This window comes from Melanerpes formicivorus, unplaced genomic scaffold, assembly GCF_026170545.1.
Source record: "Melanerpes formicivorus ecotype bairdi unplaced genomic scaffold, bMelFor1.0.p_v2 SCAF_23, whole genome shotgun sequence".
In the NCBI taxonomy this organism is placed as follows: domain Eukaryota; kingdom Metazoa; phylum Chordata; class Aves; order Piciformes; family Picidae; genus Melanerpes; species Melanerpes formicivorus.
Window position 1 is genome coordinate 7,917,661 of NW_027142375.1, and position 20,784 is coordinate 7,938,444.

A 20,784-nucleotide genomic window follows, 5' to 3' on the forward strand; every position below is an offset into this window, starting at 1 on the left:
GGAGAAAGCAGGGAGAAAAACCTTGGGTGAGCTGTCTAAAATTAGATACCCTTTTTTATTTAACCTTTCTTTAATTTTCTCTCTTTTAACAACCTGAAATTGTGCAATCATTCTAAACGCTATTTGAGTAAGACTTAAGATCCATCCAGGAGTGCTTCAGGGTTGTCTCTGATTTTTTATCATATTAAACATCATATTCTTCAACATGAAAAATCTGTGCTGTTGAGCATAGGAGATTAGGGGTTGGAAGGGACCTCTGGAGATCATTGAGTCCAACACCCCTGCCAGAGCAGGACCACAGAATCTAGCGCAGGTTGCACAGGAATGCCTCCAGACAGGTCTTGAAAGATTCCAGAGAAGGAGACTCCACAAGGTCTCTGGGCAGCCCTTACAGTAAAGTTCTTCCTCATGTTGAGGTGGAATTTCCTGTGCTGTAGTTTACATCCTTTGCCCCTTGTACTATCACAGGGCACAAGTGAGAAGAGTCTGTCCCTTTCTTCTTGACTCTCAGCCCTCATGTACTTACATACATTTATTAGATCCCCTCTCAGTCTTCTCCTCGCCAGACTAAACAGCCCCAGGGCTCTCAGCCTTTCCTCATAGGGCAGTGCTTCTCTTCCTTAACCATCCTTGAAGCCCTCCGTTGGACTCTCTCAAGTAGATCTCTGTCCCTCCTTAACTAAGCAGCCCAGAACTGGATGCAGTATTCCAGGTGGGGCCTCACCAGGGCAGAGGGGGAGGAGAACCTCCCTTGATCTGCTGGGCACACTCTTTTTAATGCACCCCAGGATACCATTGGCCTTTGGCTACAAGGGCATGTTGCTATCCTATGGAGAACTTCTTGTCCACTAGGACTCCTAAGTCCTTCTCCATGGGGCTGCTGATGTGCTGTTTTAAACATGAATAGATGAGAGGAACACTTTCAAGCTTAAAAATAAACTCAGATTTGAGCAGAGAGAGTAACATGGCATTTCAGATCATCAGATGAAACATTTAATGAGGTTTACCAAGTTTACTCTCAAGCAAGTGCAAATCAACATTATTGTTTAGGTTGACAACTGCATTGAAGACTCAACAATCATGTCAGAGGTTTTCATGACAAGCAGTAGAAGACAAATGAGCAGACTCAAAATCACTTGCACCAAATACAAGCTCCTTTATTTTTCCTATCATCCTGCAAATGTGAATCTGAAGGTATCTTAATTAGATCTGTGGGAATATTTCTCATGATGTATTCTAAATGTGACATTTATTTTAAATCTAGAGAAAAGAGGGGCAAAGGAATGAGAGACAAGCTTCACAGGCATCTCCCACGAAAGGCCAGAGCATAACGTTACCATCCCTTGTACTATCTAGCACTCCAGCCCTTGCAGTGCCAGAGCAGCAAAACTACATTGCCTCAGCCTTGCATTACCCCAGCCTTGCATTACCCAGTTCAGATTTGAATCTCCCACTTGAATGCCCAACTACAGACCTCTGAGGTGGGGCTGACGTGGCTGTCAGAGCTGTAGCCCTTTCACTGGGAGGGAGAAGTCAGAACAGTCCCTGTGCTCAGGTGTCTGGAGGTTATCACATGAGAAATGAGGTATCTGAGTTTTGGTGTTAACAGACAGGCACCCACTCCCCTCTGCAAGCATGTGATCTATTTATCTCCTGTGCAACACATTTATCTAAATACGACAGAAGACTGAGAATATGATTTGTTTTGTCTCAGGACTGTAAGGGCAGGCAATAGAATCATTTCCATGAGCTGCAATACTTCCTTTTGGAAATCACCAGCACTGGGGGAATTATCAGGATTTTTAATACAAATTTTCACACAATGCAAGGAAAGTATTTAAATGCCTAGATAAATCTATTGTCCCTGTATCTGCACCAAGCTGATGCTTTACAGCACAGAGCTACTTCTTCCTGCTGAAGAGGACTATTAATAAATATCTATTTTTATCAATTCCCAAATGCCTTGTCTCTGCTTTTATCCTCTCTTCCCCACCTGCAGGAAAACAAGCAAAACTCAGAGGAAGTATTTTATGTCACTGCTGTTCAGTGAAAGCCTCTTACAAAGTAAAAAGTTACAGTATGGATTGGTTTTATTTTGAAAAATGTCTAATTAATTTCAGGGCATTCTTAAAAGGGTTAAAAATGACATTTATTCCCAGAGTCCCATTATTGAGAAGAAGCATACAGACACATTTTTTTCCCCTACCTATCAGCATTAGGCTGCAAAGCAGGAGGAGGCTTTTGAGAAAGACAACTTTTTGGTGGAAAAGAACAGGAAGGTCTTCCAGGTAAAACAAGTTTCCATGCAAATTAGTGACTGTTCAACTCTCACACAAAGCAAACCTCTACAGAAAGATGTCCCTACAGTTCCAAGTGCTGACCTTGGGAAGCTTGGGTTTGTTTTTAACTTTATTTCCAGAGCATCATCAGGCAACTCAGCTCACCTGCTGTGCCTTACCTTCGTGGTTTAAAACAGGGTAAGAGTTCCGCATGTCACATATTTCAGAGACTAAACTTCATTAATCATTATATAATGCAGTGATTTGTGGCCCATGAGAAACAGGAAACAAGTAGGGAGAGGTGAGGAGCATCTGCAGCATTAAGAAAGGAAGGAATGGTCCAAAGTTTCACACGGAAGGCTGGAGACAATGCTAAGGGTTAGAGCCTCCATGCAGTTGCTGTGTACTATCATGATTACCTCCATGTACAGAGAAATGAGGATGATCATAACTACATGCTCTACCTAGAGGTGAAAAGCCAAGCAGAACAGGTCTCAATAGACAGCTCTATCACTATTTATAACATCTGCTATTACACAGGTGTCACAAAGGACAGATCTGGCATTAAGAACTGGGAAAGGGATTTTCTTTTGCCAAAGACAACTTAACCTCTATCTCTCATTCCCCACAAAATGCACCTGTAAACTGAGGAAAGCATGTGGGTTTGTGAGCACTTTAGCTGGGAGAAGGGGAGGCTCAGAGGAGACCTTATTTCTGTCTACAACTACCTGAAGGGAGGTTGTAGCCAGCTGGGAGCTGGTCTCTTCTCCCAGGCAACCTGTGACGGAACAAGAGGACACAGTCTCAAGCTACACCAGGAGAGGTTTAGGCTGGATGCTAGGAAGAAATTCTTCACAGAAAGAGCGATTGGCCATTGGAATGGGCTGCCCAAGGAGGTGGTGGAGTCACCATCACTGGAGGTGTTTAGGAAGAGATTGGATGGGGTGCTTGGTGCCATGGTTTAATTGATTAGGTGGTGTTGGATGGTGGGTTGGATGCGATGATATCAAAGGTGTCTTCCAACCTGGTTAATTCTATTCTATTCTATTCTATTCTATTCTATTCTATTCTATTCTATTCTATTCTATTCTATTCTATTCTATTCTATTCCATTCCATTCCATTCCATTCCATTCCATTCCATTCCATTCCATTCCATTCCACTCCACTCCACTCCAATCCACTCCACTCCACTCTACTCCACTCCACTCCACTCTACTCTACTCTACTCTACTCTACTCTACTCTACTCTACTCTACTCTACTCTACTCTACTCTATATGCTGGAAAACAAATAGTTTTAAATACAGGTCTGTAGTTTGAATATTTGAAAGACAGTAACTTCAACAAACCTCTCTTGCTGGAGAGTATTCTTCCCATTTTGTGACTTTAGTAAAGGCGTCCAGAAATGTTCCATCAGTTCTTGTTCTGTGAGGAGTCCAAAGTATGACATAAATGCTGCTGTTAATAAAATGTCATTGCATAAAATTTTCTTTCATGCTTGGAGGTTTTCAACAGGCTGGCTCCAACACATGTTTTCAGTCTGCAAAGCAGAATGAGAAACTGATGTTTTCTGAACAACTTGGAGGTGACAGGATGTTTAAAGTCCATGTTAAAAAACAGAAGTGCACAAAAGCACAACAGGAAAGGTACTGTGTCAGAAAGAGATACACTTCCTAAAACTGGAAACAATCCATACTTCCTAGGGTTGACTTGAAGCCTTTGAAGCTGAAAAAAAATTGGGTTGGAGCATCAAGCAATCTATGACCTTCCCTTACCAGATTTTCTCAGTAATCTGTGCTTTGGTCTAGATCAGATACAGATACTTCTGACACACAGAAGTAGTAGCAGCATCTGGCATCCTACCACCAGGTAGAGTACAGCACTGATGTCTTGTGCAAAGTGCTATCATTTCCAGCAAGATTCAGTAAAGGCAAGGAAATGAGAATATTAGAAGGGGGGAACAAAAAGAGGAAGAAGAAGAAAGAAAAGAAAAATAATAGGAGAAAGGAGAAAGAAGAAAAAGCTGTTTCGATTTCAACAAAGATGTGAGTTCTACTTTTTTCTCATGTTTCTTCTTACAAGGGAGGGGCAAGGCAGAAGAGTTGCAGGTGTTTTCTTCTTATTTGTCTGGCTTGTTTAACCTGCTAGCTACAGACATTTGGTAAGTTAAGGCATGTAATTCTTTAGAATTTTGGCAGAATTTTGGGTGGTCAAACACGCAGGTCACCCAGAGAGATTGTGGAGTTTCCATCCCAGGAAATACTCAAAACCTGACTGGACATAGAATCATAGAAATGTTAGGGTTGGAAGGGACCTCAAGAATCACCTAGTTCAAATCTCCCTGCCATGGGCAGGGATCCATCACACTAGATCAGGCTGCTCAGAGCCACATCCAGCCTGGCTTTAAAGACCTCCAGGGACGAGGCTTCCACCACCTCCCTGGGCAACCTGTGACAGTGTCTCACCACATGGTCTTGAACAATCGGGTCTAACCAGCCCAGGTGATCTAATGACATTCCTTCAAGCCTTCATGGTGTAAACTAAGAAACTCAGTGTGAAAGCCTCCTAAACACCAGTTACATTCATAAGGGACAAGCAACAAATGGCAAATAAAGGACTATTCCTGTTGAAAGCTCTACCAGCAATCTTTGTAATGTAGTGGTTCTGTTTTGAAGTCTGTTAGACATCCATTCTCGCCTACAGAACTCATTGGATTCTTCTCTAAACCATTAATGGAAGGCAACAGGACAATAAATCCATTAATTTACAAGAGGGCTTTTTGATTTATCCATTCTCTCTTCTTATTGTCACTGACTGGTAAGTCATAAACAATAAAGAGCACCCACCTCATTCTCCAAAACAGCTTTGAAATTTGAAGATTTACTAAACACAGAATGATTGTCTATTTAAATCTGCAGTAATTTTACCATGCCACCCAAGCGCCATAAATCACTACTGACATTGGCTAACAAGGGTTTAAGAGTTAGAACATGCAGTGTAATAAATTTCCAGACAGTTAAAAATCACTATAATTTTATTCTAATGCATTATAGATTGCCTGTAATGTCATCCTGGCCGGGGTGACCCATTTCTAATTTTGAACAGCTGTTCAGCTCGGGAGTTAGTTAATGATTAAATATAAATTGCCTGATTTATTAGTCTGAATGGCTGAGCTTCCAGGTCAATGCTATATAGACAAAATCATCAGTCTTGATGCTTTTCAGAAGTTAACTGTCTCCTGTTCTAGTCAAAAAGAATTTATTCTCGGAGGGAAAGACTTGACGTTCTCAATTAATCCTTTTAAATATCTTCCCCCTTAACTTACACAGTAAATTACTAATAAAACTGCAAATATTGGCAACAGTCTTCTTCTGACTATGTGTAAACCTTCAGATCAAAGACTTGGAGACTGTCTACGGGTAAATGCCATTGACTTCTGTAGAGCTTCCAATGACTTTGGAGGTCTGCGGAGTCAGGCCCAGCAGTAACCACCTATTGTGTTTTGGGGCACACAAAAGTTTTCAGGTGCCAATAGTAACATCTATTTCACTGATTTTCTACCAAAGGAGAGATTGTTTATGTATTTTACATTTATAGTCATACTAATTTCAGAATCTGATACCAAAAATGAATCTAAGTGCACTCAAATTTTTGGATTAGCTCTATTAGCTCTTACAGTAATTTATTCCCCCCCCCCCCCCCCCCCAAACTGATTTAATCTTGATTGCCAGCCTCTGCTGAGAGATTTTCAGAAACAAAAGTGCTCACTCTCAACTTAGAGTGAAAGGTCACAGGGTTTTTATGAAATCCAACTTCAAGTATTTATTCAGACTGCCTTGGGATCTCGTGTAGTGGAGTAAATATTCTTTGTACTTTTAATTTCCTGTTATTCACACTGATTTGTCAAAAAGGAATGGCTAAGATTCTGGAGGACAAATTGAGACAGCATAGTTTCTGTAAAGCCCTAGGACAGACTGCACAGCAATGCTGTGGCTGACTTGAATGGCTCCCGGCCATTAAATATACACGTGTTTGCTTAAGTTATGTTTGCCTGCAAATAAAGCTAATAACCACACTGAAATATATATAATTTAAAGAGTGAAATGTATTTATGTTATTCAAAAATTAATAGTCTCTGCAAAAGGGGGAAAAAGAGAACCCAAACAATAAACAAACAACAAAAGCAAGCAGCAAATAAGTCATTTGTGTCTTCTGCTTATCTGCAATCTAAAGTGCAATGGGGGCAGATGCAGGGCAGCTCCATCCTGACCTGGAGGATTATTCAGTCTTTCTGCTCATTAACTAGAGGCAGCCCAGGCTGTCACAATGTGTTCACAGTTGTGTGTAAATGTGGTCACTTAGTTATTGAGACTTCTCTTTAGCAATCATGCCAATATCAGTTGCTCAGCAATGCAGGACTTTTAGGAGGTGCATTTGTGGTGCAGCACGTTTTATTTCTCAGGATTTAATCATGAGTGTATTTGTAGTTTAGGGTTGGTTTTATTTTGTTATATTTTTAACATAAATGTTTTCTAACAAGGGTCATCTTGTTGCCTGTTATGCCCCACCCAAGCCTGCTTTCCCCACACAATCCTCACAAATTTAAATTTAATCTCATGCTCAGCAAATATTGTGCTCAATTCAGTAAAAAAGATCACAGGACACTGTAACCATGTCCTATGCATTCTGAATATCTACAACCTTACACTAGAATGAACATTCAAGCAAAATCTTCTTACCTCAAGCACCCTGAGGCAATGGCTTCAAACTAGAGAAGAGTAGATTCAGATTGGATGCTAGGAACAGGATCTTTACCATGAGGGTAGTGGAACACTGGAACAGGTTGCCCAGGGTGGTAGTTGAGGACCCATCCCTGGAGATATTCAAGGTGAGGCTGAGGCTCAACCGGGCTCTGGGCAACCTGATCTAGTTGAGGATGTCCCTGATGACTGCAGAGGGGGTTGGACTGGATGACCTTTGGAAGTCCCTTCTAACACAGACCTTTTATGATTCTATGACCAACTTGTTGGCCAGGTCAATAGCTGTTTGTTCAGTTCACATCACCTTGATGTTGGATTTTCTCTGCAGCTGCTTTCTTGAGTGAAGCTCTGAGTTTACACAGATTGCTATCCAGAATCTATTAAGAATAGGGATAAGTAAACATGATAGCTTAAATCTGGTTGGGTTTGGGGTTTTTTTTGTATTTTGATGTTTTAAAGTATATTTAATTTAAAATGATGCATTTTAAGGAGTTATAGACAGTACCTTTGAGTCTGAAGGGTATAAAGTTTAGAGGACATGTTTTCTTTTACTCTATGTTCTTTCAACAGCTCCTGGCAGAACATGAATGTGCTAACTAACACCAGTTTTGAACACAGCTATCATTAGAATCCTTTACCAAACATCCAATTTCACAGAATCACAGAATCACCAAGGTTGGAAGAGACCTCAAAGATCATCAAGTCCAACCTGTCACCACAAACCTCATGACTAAACCATGGCACCAAGTGCCACATCCAATCCCCTCTTGAACACTCCCAGGCATGGTGACTCCACCACCTCCCTGGGCAGCACATTTCAATGTCTGCAATTAAATGGTGGAGATCAGGTACTTGGAGATAATAATAGGAGGAGAAATGTTTCTGCTTGATAACAATGGCGTGTATAGCAATGGCCAGATCTGTAGGGTCTAGACAGGAATGTGTGTTTCTTGTGCTCAATTCAGTAAAAAAGATCATAGGACACTGTAACCATGTCCTATGCATTCTGAAGCATTTAAAATTGTAAACAGAGAGGGAAAAAAAAGTAACAACAGCATTATCATTTTCATTTTGTATATGAGCTGGGTGACATAAGAAGTCAGCCAGCTGAGTGATAAGTACTGAGTGATAAGTACAGCTGAGTGATCTTGAAAAGTACTCTTTTCACACACAGGAGAGGCAAAAGCTGAAGACAAGAATGAGGCTTGAAAGACCATTTTGAAAAAAAGATAAGGCAACACAACAGAGGCTGCAGCAGATGAGTTGTCTGAAATAGTTTTGTTTCTCTAGAGTATCACAGAATTAACCAGGTTGGAAGAGACCTTCGAGATCATCAACCTATCACTCAACACTGTCTAATCAACTAAACCATGGCACTAAGCGCCTCATCCAGTCTCTTTTTAAATGCTTCCAGTGATGCTAACTCCACCACCTCCCTGGGCAGCCCATTCCAATGGCCAATCTCTCCTTCTGTGAAGAATATTTTCCTAAAATCCAGACTAAACCTCCCCTGGCACAACTTGAGACTGTGTCCTCTTGTTCTGTCACAGGTTACCTGGGAGAAGAGACCAACTCCCACCTGGCTACAACCTCCCTTCAGGTAGCTGTAGAGAGCAATAAGGTCTCCCCTGAGCCTCCTCTTCTCCAGGCTAAACAGACAGAACTTACAACAGTGAGTTCCACTTAAACCAAAATTTTCCTATTTCAGGTTTAATGGAAAAACCTCAAAAGCAGGAGGGAGTGCATACCTCCACAAAAGCCTGGTGGATTTGCAGGATTAAAGATTTAGATCTCATCTGCCAGCTTAATGCTCGAATTGGTGATGTGCAGTCAGGAAATTTAAGAAGGATATATAAATTAAAAATAAGAAAGTGGAAAGATGAAACTGCAACTTAGAGCTTAATAAAAAAGGTTGACTTGATTTCTTAGGGATAATGAGGCAGCCAGTCCAATGTTTAATGGTGACGGATCTTAAAGTGAGAGACTAATGAGGACTTCTGCTCAGTAAGGGCATCTCAGAGAGATTAGTATAGTGTCAGCAGTGTAGCATGCAAGGCCTAAGAATAATTAACACAGAAACAGTGCTTTTAAAAGACACTTATTTCTAGACACGTCAAATTTGCCTCCATGGTAACATGGATCTGACCAGCGTTCAAGTACACTCATCCATCAAAGGCTCAAGCAGTAAATATGGGAAGAAATCCTTCTGCACTGAAACCAGCAGTAAGGGTTGCTCCAACATCTCCCTGGGGATTTTTTTCCTTTTATTTTTTACCAGAGTGCTTCCTACTTCATGGCTTCTGAATGGGAAGGTTGTCACTACAAAACTCACCATTCCCTTTTGTGATCCTTTCATAGGATGCAACATAAATAAAGTATAATTGTAGCTTCAGCAGGACTACGTACTGCATCTTACACCCCAGTACTCTAAACTATAAACACTTGTTGTTGGGAAACTTAGTTACCAGGGAACCATGCTCCACAAGTCACAGCAGAGTGCCATTACTCTCTGTGGCAAACTTGTTGAACTGTGGCCTTGTATAATCCTTTCCAGGTACACAGTGTATTTTCACTATGTTGAAGTGCTCTCATCTGCTGACCACAATGATTGCAGTGATAAATAATACACATTGCACCATATCTGCCAGAAGGATGAACTTAGTCCAAGTTTTTAGCTTTAACACTAATAAAGATACTACCTTTTCTTCCTTCCTTTTTTAATTTTATTTGCAGTGGTTGTAGCCAGGAGGGAGTTGTTCTCTTCTCTCAAGCAACCAGCACCAGAACAAGAGGACACAGTCTCAAGTTGTGCCAGGGGAAGTTTAGGCTGGAGGTGAGGAGAAAGTTCTTCACTGAGAGAGTTGTTCGCCATTGGAATGGGCTGCCCAGGGAGGTGGTGGAGTCACCATCCCTGGAGGTGTTCAAGAGGGGATTGGACTTGGCACTTGGTGCCATGGTCTAGTCATGGGGTCTGTGGTGACAGGTTGGACTTGATGATCTTTGAGGTCTCTTCCAACCTTGGTGATACTGTGATACTCTGATGATAGACCTACTTATTGTAACATATGTGAATGTCAAACCATAATTTTCACACATATTTTAGCAGACAACTGTTGTCTTTTAAAGAATGGAAATAAGTCTTTAATGTCACTGAAAATACTTAAAAAGAATTCTTCCTGTGAAGGGGATTGTGGAGTCTCCCTCTCTGGAGATATTCAAAACCTGCCTGGATGCATTGTTGTGTTATCTGGTATAGGTGATCCTGCTCTGGCAGAGGGGTTGGACTGGATGATCTTTCGGGGTCCCTTCCAAACTCTAACATTCTGTGATTCAGTGATTTTTCTGTTTCCTAACCTGCTCTTCTTGCCATTTACTGTAAACACATAAAAATCTTCTGACTGCATGGTCAAATGCATCTGTTCATATATTAAAACTTCAACACATGAGAAAGATCAGTGGGCATCACTACCCACAGAGTATCACCTTTAAGATGCTCTTGTGGCCCAGGTGAAGGATTCAGCGCTTAGCCTTGTTGAACCTCATACCACTGGCCTCAGCTCATAGACCCAGCCTGTCCAGAACCCTCTGTAGAGACTTCCTACCCTCAAGCAGATCAACACTCTTGCCTAAATTGGTGTTTACTAAAGGTGCACTTGATCCTGTCATTGTTTCTCATTTAAAGTCACATTCTGTAAATTGTTAATTGTGAAAAGAGGATGTTTTAACTCAGCTGTCCAGGATGAAGGTTGATTACTAACAGCTTTACCAATTATCATCACTGAGAACTGCTGGCTGTGGAAACTTCCATAAGAAAAATGCATACAGCTCTGTTTCTCTCTCTGCCTAAAGAAAGACACTGAATTATGAGTCAGGGAGCACAGAACACCTGTGAAGGTGGAAGCAGAGATCACTAATAACTGATACTCTGCCTTCAAGTTTATTTAGATAATCAGCAGCTAAGGTAAATAAACTCTACACACTTGTCACTAAGACGTGCCTGCATTGTTCATTTTCCCCCCAGAACAAATATGAGTTTGCCTTCTCTTTACATCCATTTCATGGATTTCCTTACACAGTGATTCATACCCTTAACAGGCCTGATATGAGCCAGCTGGAAGAGGTTTCATAAGCCAGGGTTGCACATTGTAAAATACTGTATGTAAATATTAAATGAAGAAGATTGAGAAGTTGCTGCAGTTGTAAAAATGGAGCTGATGAAATTTTGCTCTATGTAAAATGCTCTGAAAAAAGTGGAAGACAACTGGTGAATATTTGTTCAGCATTTCATTATAACTTTAAAGATGGATGCCAGCAAAATGCCAGTGTTTCAGTCTGAATTTCCATCTTTTCATCAGCTAATACTGGTTAATGCTACTGCTGTACATAACAGTCCTCCCCGTGGGACATCACATTGAACATTATGTCGTTCAAATTGTGGATTGCTCCAAGGTTCCAGCTGAGGAACTCCAACTGATTTTAAATTTAAGATTGAATAGCACAATTCAGGATCATTGAATAGGGATAAAATAGTTATTCACTGTTGACTATGTTGTGAATGCTTAGATGGAGAAAAAGGCTGAGCCCAGAGAGCTAAGTAGAGGCTCTATGAAATGCCAACTGTAACTATAGTTAAACCCAAGAGAAGTGCAGGATTCTATTGAATCAGTGAGTACTAATTCTGCTAAAAAACAGATGTGCAATGACAGGGAAGGATCCTGTTCCATAGCTACCAGTCTGCAGTGTTTGTTCCACCTACTGAAACTTAATAATGGACTCAGCTCCTCCTCACCCTCTAACTTTTTGTAGGTAGGAAACTGGGCATTAACTGGGCATGGTTGAAAGATGTGTTTCCTTGGACTGTTTCTGCATCTTTAAAGTTTTGGACTAAGGTCAGTTACAGTTCAGTTACAAGAAACAAGTCAAAAGCATTTTTTCCTGCATGAAATGTGTGCAGCATTTTTTAGTATATTATTACAACTCTTTCTTACCACTCACTCTCTTAAGTGCTACAGATACATGGAATCATAGAATCATCATAGAATGGCTTAGGTTGAAAGGAACCTCAGAAATCATCTACTCCAACCTCCCTGCCCTGATCAGGGATACCTCTCAATGGGACTTGGCTGCTCAAGGCCTCATCCAATACTCCCAGGGAGGAGGCATCTACAATCTCCCTGGACAGCCTGTTCTGGAGTCCCACTATCATCATACTGAAGATCTTCTCCCGAAGATCCAGTATGAGCCATTTTAGCATGCATAATATAGACACTGCACAGAAAACTATTTCCTTTTTATTCTTCCACTGAAGTCAATCATCTTGTAAAATATAACTGAATTAATCAAATCTATGCTTTATCTTTAGAATCATGAGATCATATAGGCTAGAAGGACCTTGAGATTGTCCAGTCCAACTATCAGCTCAAAATGGCACTAACATGAAAGTTTTCTTTGAACTATTCACAAGCAGACTTCTTCCCCAAGTTAATAATGAATAAACAAAAGTAAAGAATTATTCATAAGAAGTTCAAATTTTTCATTCCAATGTGTATTTTGCATTTTTGAAGAATGAATTTCTTCAGCTATGGTGCTGCCCATTCAACAACTTCATAAGCTCTGGAGCATATTATTGCTACGAATAAATACCTACTGGAGAATCAAAAATTATAGCTACAGCTCCTTATAAAAGTTAGAATAGAATAATAGAATAGTAAACCAGGTTGGAAGAGACCTTCAAGATCATTGTGTCCAACCCATCAACCAATCCAACCCACCTAATCAACTAAAACATGGCACCAAGCACCCCATCAAGTCTCCTCCTGAACACCTCCAATGATGGGGACTCCACCACCTCCCCAGGCAGCCCATTCCAATGGGCAATCACTCTCTCTGTATAGAACTTCTTCCTAACATCCAACCTAAACCTCCCCTGGCGCAGCCTGAGACTGTGTCCTCTTGTTCTGGTGCTGGCTGCCTGGGAGAAGAGACCAACCTCTGCCTGTCTACAACCTCCCTTCAGGTAGTTGTAGACAGCAATAAGGTCACCCCTGAGTCTCCTTTTCTCCAGGCTAACCAACCCCAGCTCCCTCAGTCTCTCCTATAGGGCTTGTGTTCCAAACCCCTCACCAACTTTATTGCCCTTCTCCTGGACTCGTTCCAGCAAGTCAACCTCCTTCCTAAACTGAGGGCCCCAGAACTGGACACAGTACTCGAGGTGCCATCAATGGCATAAATCAGCTGTGAAAATAGCAGTTTTAACTGGATCCTCCCACCTTGTGAAAGGAAGTGTGGTTGAACATGCATTGAATGTGCATTTTGAAAAGTGGTTAGGAAAGACATTTGCCTTAAATGACAGTGTGATAACTGATGGCCTAACCCAGGAAACAGATAACAGCAGAGGGAAATGTAACTTTTTTTCTGTGTTTTTTTTTTCCTGTGGTGCAGAATTCTTCCTTCTAGGAACTAAGTGTAGCTGAGAGAAAAACTGCTGCTAACCACTTCCAGAAAAAAAAATAATTCATAAGGAGATGTAAGGGGAAGTAAATAAATATCAAAAAGACAGGACTCGATTCAAAGCTGGAGGTCAGAACAGGAAAAGGTCCTTTGAGATACAACCAGACGAGAAACAGATGCATTAGTGCTCTTCTACGAAGAACACATTAAACCAACAAAGGAATCCATGAGTTTCAGGGGGGATTGCTGAGCATGAAAAAGAGTTTTAAAAACCCAAATCATTGAAAGGCTATTATTAGCCAAAAGGTAAGTGTTTGCACTTTATAAACGTGCATCGGTATGGATATGTGACATAAAAATAGTGATTCTTCAGTAAAGCTATCTTTTAGGGTAGGGACAAACTTCATTAGGGTAGATGCACTTTAATCTGAATGGGCAACTGGAAGATCACAAAGCTAAGGTTGAGGTGAACAGATCCTTACCATTTCAGTATTCCTAAGGTTGGAAGAGACCTCAAAGATCATCGAGTCCAACCTGTCACCACAGACCTCATGACTAGAGTAGAGAGGACACTACTGCCCACTGCAGGCTTGAACTCACGACCTTCCCATTAAGGGTCTGATGCGCTACCAACTGAGCCTGCAGCAGGTGATGGGAGTTTTGGACCAGGGGAAGATGGGCCAGAAGAGGAAGACCGATGGTAAAAGCTATCTTTGTTTACCCACTAGATATGTATTTCCTTCAGAACAAGACAATAATGGATATTACAAGAGCAGAAAGAAAACCAGGAAATTGCTGAAACACAGCATAAAACTCTCAGATGCCATATCTCACAGATTTTTAACAGTTTCAACAAAAAATGAATCTTGTTCATCCTCTTAAATGGTGATCTTAAGAGAAAACAGTTAGAATAATCCACACACTACACATTTTTTAGCCCTCCTGCCCTATATCTTTTGCTGTGAGATTTCAGATCTAAACATTTCCAAGAAAAAAAAGTCTTAAGCCAAGTCAAAGCTTTCTAAACCTAATTAATGTCATCTCTTTCTAAATCATTTGAAGCCTTTTTTAATAAGTAAGAATAATCAGCCGTCAGCAAAGAAACTCCGTCCGCTCTCTATCTCCCAAGGTACCACAAGATGTCTTTGCTTCAAGAAGGCTTTGTGTTGCAGTTGCTCCATTACCATACTTAATACATAACAAATAACAAATAATCTCTCTCAAAAGTTCAATAGATAGTTGGTGGTAAGCATGGTCTTGGATTCAATCATTAACCCAAAAGACAGTTGTCAGTAAACTCAAATGTTCCACTTGTGCACACGTGTAGATGTGTGTGAAGGTCTTTCAAAAACAAAAGGAGATTTGATGTGATTTTTATATATTTAATGACAAACCTAAACTTAGGTGACATTCCAAACCCCTTCTGGAAGCTATTCCTGTATTCCAATAGGCCATTTCTCATCTAAACACCTGGCACACATGTCTTGCAAAAATCACAGTTAGTTATTTATGTCAACAGCAGTTTACTAATCATTAGTAAGATGCCTAGATGGCTTTAAGGATCATAGGATCACAGGATGTTAGGAGTTGGAAGGGCCCCCTGAAGATCATTGAGTCCAACCCCCCTGCCAGAGCAAGACCATAGAATCTAGTGCAGGTCACACAGGAATGCATCCACAAGGGTCTTGAAAGTCTCCAGAGAAGGAGACTCCACAACCTCTCTGGAGAGGCTCTTCCAGTACTCTGTGACCCTAACAGTGACGGAGTTCCTCCTCATATTGAAGTGGAGCCTCCTGTGCTTTAGTTTATATCCATTACCCCTTGTCCTATCACAGGGTGCAACTGATCAGAGCCTGTTCCCTCCCTCTTGATCCCCAGCCCTCAGATATTTATAAACATTTATTAAATCCCCTCTCAATCTTCTCTTCTTCAGACTAAAAAGCCACATGGCTCTCAGCCTCTCCTCAGAGGGCCTGTGCTCCAGCCCCTTCATCATCCTGGTGTTTTCTGCTGGTATCCAGAGAGAAAATTCACTCTTGGAGAACTTTTTTGTTGTTGTTGTTAAAACTTGTTAGTTTGATCTGAAGAGCACAGATTTTTCCGCCAAGCAAAATGATACTTATGGAAAGGTTTCATTGTAATAGCCCCCATTGTGCTTTATTTTTTGAAGTATTGATGGGTTTGTTCTTTTTGCATGGAGGCAAAGCAAACCATGAACTGCAGTTGTGCATTATGGAAGATTGATGGAAAATAAAGTTATTTAAAAATCCTCTTCTTTCACTACCACCTTCCCTTTCCCAACATTTCTGTCCCTCTTCCATCCCCCCTGCCCCATTTTCCCCCTTTTCCCCCCTCAAATTGCAGAGCACCTGAGCTCTGTTGGAGTCTCGTCCCACCCCAGGTGTGGCCACTTTGCCCTCCCCACCCACTCCCCTATTTAATCCACCCCAGGAAAGGCAGAAGCCCCAAGCTGAGCCCATCTGGGCTGGAGGATCCTCCTCTCATCACTGGTGAGTCCTTGTGGTGCACACTGGGTGATGGTGGTGGTGACAACAAAGGCCGGGGGGCCTGGTGGCCCCCCGGCTAGGTAGGAAGAGATTTGATGACTACTCCAATATCACCCATGGGTGCTGGCTGGGCCTCCTTACTGGGGCTGAGCTCCTCTGTGTGGTATCTTGGCTGGTTGAGGATCTTGTCCCTGGCTCTGGGATGGGTGTGAAAATGGTGGTGGAGGTGGAGCAGGAGCAGAAGCTGTTTAAGCAGGGTGGAAGATGGTGTAGAGGGAGCAGGGGCTGCTTTGGGAAGATGAAGCAAGGGGATGGTGTAGAGGGAGCAGGGGCTGCTTTGGGAAGATGAAGCAAGGGGATGGTGTAGAGGGAGCAGGGGCTGCTTTGGGAAGATGAAGCAAGGGGATGGTGTAGAGGGAGCAGGGGCTGCTTTGGGAAGATGAAGCAAGGGAATGGGGTAGAGGGAGCAGGGGCTGCTTTGGGAAGATGAAGCAAGGGGATGGGGTAGAGGGAGCAGGGGCTGCTTTGGGAAGATGAAGCAAGGGGATGGTGTAGAGGGAGCAGGGGCTGCTTTGGGAAGATGAAGCAAGGGGATGGTGTAGAGGGAGCAGGGGCTGCTTTGGGAAGATGAAGCAAGGGGATGGTGTAGAGGGAGCAGGGGCTGCTTAGGAAACTATGGATTCAAACAGTTGCATTAGTCTGAGCTGCAGTGTTCATAATCATTACTTGATATTGAAAATTTGATGATTAAACTATACCCTCTGAGTGACAGGAGCAAGCTTCTGGCAGCCCCCAAGCCTTGGGCCCATGTTTTAAGCACAGAATCAAGTTCTTGTCTTTCCCTTCCTGACTCACAAGGGTGATGGACCTCTGCATGTTGCAGTGAAGTAAATGAAGGTGAGATCTTCCTGCCAAGTGACTAAAAGGCTCCAATTTTCCTGAGTGCAAGCTCTAACACCACAGAAAGCAACTGAAGCATTACACAGTCATTTCTGATAAACAGTTCCATGTGCTACCACCCAAACTATGGAATGTTCTTTGGTAAGTTTGTGAGGCAAGCTTTGATAGTCCCAAATGAAAACACATTTCAAACAGGTGAACCAGGAAGCTATAAAATCAAATTGAAATAAAATTAACTAACTAAACAAAATAAGACAAAATTAAGTGGGTTCAAGATACTGGAAAAGAATGTTCATTAATCAAGCAGTCCTTAGAAAAGGCCTTTTCCTGATGGCTTCTAGATTTTCTGTAGCTGCTGCTAATTCAGGATTTGCCTGGGCCAACACACAACATTTTGGTTGTCCTTCACCATACCCCTTGACAAAGATGCAGTACACTACACAAGAAACTGGTCTCGTATTCATTGCAATAGTTACAGAGGAATCCTGGTGAAAGACTTTCAGATAATCTTAGCAGTCTCTCATCACACACACTTTCTTTAGGGCCATCTTTCTACACAGCAGTGAGACACATGGAGATTATTATCTCATCACTGACCTAATGACTACAGGAGCTCTGATTACAGCTTACATAAGGGTATCTTAGGCGGAACTGAATGCATCCTCAGTGGCTCTACTCTCCAGCGAAAATTAATTTATGTGTATCACTTTCATGGCTTTAGAATACAGGTGGAAGCCAGACAGGCAGTCAGCTTGAGTAGATTTCAACTAGAATTGATTAGTTTTTTACAATCTTCTAATTAAATGATAATATGCTACAATCCTAGGATGAATGGAGGAATCCTGCTGCGAAGTGCTCAAGGGACTCACAAGTGATAATCTCTGTTCTACAATCCAGACAGCCAGACTCAAATTGATGTTTCAAGTGAAACATGCGCATCTGGAGAAGAATATTTCCCAGCTTGCATCACAATGACAATCAGAAAGTCCTGGACAGTACCATTTGTTTTTTAAGCACTTTCTGCTAAAACCAAGCAGATGCATGCATACTGTTAAGCAATGAATACTTCCCAATTTATCTGTGGTTGCTGTCACATTCTCCCTAGAGCACTAAGCTGAAGTTATCAAAATAACAACAAATGTCAATAACAGAAATTCGCCCCATCAGGGCTAGGCAGGAGAGGAACTGATGTGTATAGCTCAGTGAATTGTACTATATTGATGATCAAGGCATAGAGACCAGCTGCTGGAAAGTTTGGGGTTGTTTTTAACATAACTGGGGTTGAAATCTAGGTTTTTCCAGTGATATTCCTTGATGACTTTCAGACAATTCTGAGGAATATGGTCCTTATTATAGTTGATCAAAGCTTGTAAGAAGTTATCAATCTGAAAGAAGTTCCAGTGTATCAATCCTTTGTGATTTCAGGGAATCAAAAGCTAACTCCTACTCTCACCACAAGTATAAAAATAGAATCCTGCACCAGCTTATTGGTTTGGAAATGTTATGAAGTACAAAGCAGAAATATTATTTCCCTCCCAAGTGTGAAGCATTTACTCTCTCAAACTCTCTTTGCAATTTTACAATTCACTTCAGTATCATGAAATATTCTCCCTTTGAATTTTCTGAGAGCTCAGTGGCTCTCAGGTTGGCATGACTTTGTCCCCAAAAGTACATAGAAAAGACCAAGGCATGGTCATACCTTATTTAAACTGTCCCATCTAGGGAAACCTTCAAGGTCAAGTTGGATGGGGCTCTAAGAAACCTGACCTCATGGAATATGTCCCTGCTCACTGCAGAGCAGTTGGACCAGGTGACCTTTAAAGATCACTTCTGACTCAAACCATTCTCTGAATCCACAGTTCAAAGAGCTGGTGGGCTGAGCCCTCAATGACAGCTGAGTTTTGTAGTGCTAGGACTTCCACAAGGCAGCCACTGGACTTCTGTGTTCAGAGCTAAAAAGGAGATATATGATGGTGAGAAAGTGGAGATTTTTCACTAAGATTTTTGAAAGCTATGACTTTTTTTTCTCATTTCCTCATTTTTCCACTTCAAAAGGTTCTGTTTTATAGAATTGTTTCAGTTGAAAAATCCAACCATTGAGCTAATACCACCATGGCCATTAAACCATGTCCTAAAGTGCCACGTCCATGTGTTTCTAGAACGCTTTCAGAGATGGTGGCTCCACCACCTCCATGGGCAACCTAAACCAATGCCTGGTCACTCTTGCAAGAAAGAAGTTTTACCTAATATCTAATCTAAACCTTCCTTGGCACAATTTGTAGGCCATTTCCTCTTGTTCTATCACCTGATACTAGGGTGAAAAGACCAACCCCCAGTATATTACAATCTTGTTTCAGGTAGTTGTAGAGAGCAATGAGCTCTCCCCTCAGCCTCCTTTTCTCCAGACTAAACACCTCCACTTCTCTCAGTTGCTTCTCATAAGATTTGTGCCCTTCACCAGCTTTGTTGCCCTTCTCAGGACACACTCCAGCATCTCAATGCCCTTCTTGTAGCATAGGGCCCAAAACTGAACAAAGCATTCAAGGTGAGGTCTCACCAGGAAAAGGAAATATTCTATATGAAAATGCTACAATTACTTAATTTCAGGGTTGGAAATGGAACAGATACTAATCCAAGCAAATGATTATTTGGTCTTAACAGTAGCTTAGATCAGTGACTTTACAGTAGCTAGCATCACTTTACATAGTTTTAAGTGAAACTTGAGAGCCTCCACAACCTTCTGCAATACTTTAATTATCTGTTTAAAAACTGGCTATGCTTTCCTTTGTGCAAATTTATCTGGTAGAGTTGCCCTGGAGGGTGTTCTGTATCACCTGGAACTGAATTTAGACAATCATTGTTTTTCAGGGTACATAGTCTGGGGCCAAGTTCCATTTGTTTCATCTTTATCCTTGCACCTCATGCTCATCTCACAGGCTCATTTCCTGTCAGGTCCTGCTTAAACAAATCTCATTACAGAGGAGGAGAATATTACAGTGATTGAGATGTTAATATTTGGATCAAGCACTATGAATTGGCAGTAACAACCCTCTATAAAAGTTTAATATCCCTACAAAATGTGTTTCTGCAACTGCATACATGGAAAGTGCTCCCAGCATTTGTTACACAGGACACATACAAACACTGTCCATGGAAATAACAAAGACTAAAAAGGCAAATTACATTACAAACATTAGAAATGACAAGTTACTAATTAAATCAAGTATTACTCCTGTCTCCTGCAATAGAGCTTTCAGGATTAAGAGCTCAAGGTCTGTTGGTTTGCACCTTAGCCACAATATGCTTGTTTAAATTAAAACACTGCACACACAGTTGCAGTTTTGGTTTTATTTCTGTTTTTCTCTGTAAATGACATTAACTTAAAGCAAAAAGCTTAGAAAAGCAAAAAGCTTAGAACAGCCAAATGCTCCTTCTGCTAAGGTTTTTAAGGATGCAGCCAGGTGAATAAGCATTACATTTACAGTACTGTGTGCTTCTAACATGGCACAGTATTTTCCATTAGAAAGCCCCAGCTAATTTAAGTCTCACAAGGTGCATTATAGTTCTGTGGGCTGCTTGGTTTGTTTGTTTTTCCGTGCTGAGCTATTCTTTGCTTGCCCAAAGGCATAAGATTTTTTGCTTACTTTTTTTTTAAGGAAGAAAGTATTAAAGGGACCAGGATGCACATAAACCTTGGGGCAGTATTTCTCAAATAGAATAGAATAGACCAGGTTGGAAGAGACCTTCAAGATCATTGCGCCCAACATATCAACCAATCCGACCCACCTAATCAACTAACCCATGGCACCAAGCACCCCATCAAGTCTCCTCCTGAACACCTCCAATGATGGTGACTCCACCACCTCCCCAGGCAGCCCATTCCAATG

General features: G+C 41.5%; 1 long non-coding RNA gene across 1 annotated transcript in view; it reads right to left on the minus strand.

Moving 5' to 3' along the window:
- The window catches only part of LOC137448194 (uncharacterized), a 73,697-nt gene that overhangs the window by 11,098 nt on the left and 41,815 nt on the right, over nucleotides 1-20,784 (minus strand). The window lies entirely within an intron of this gene.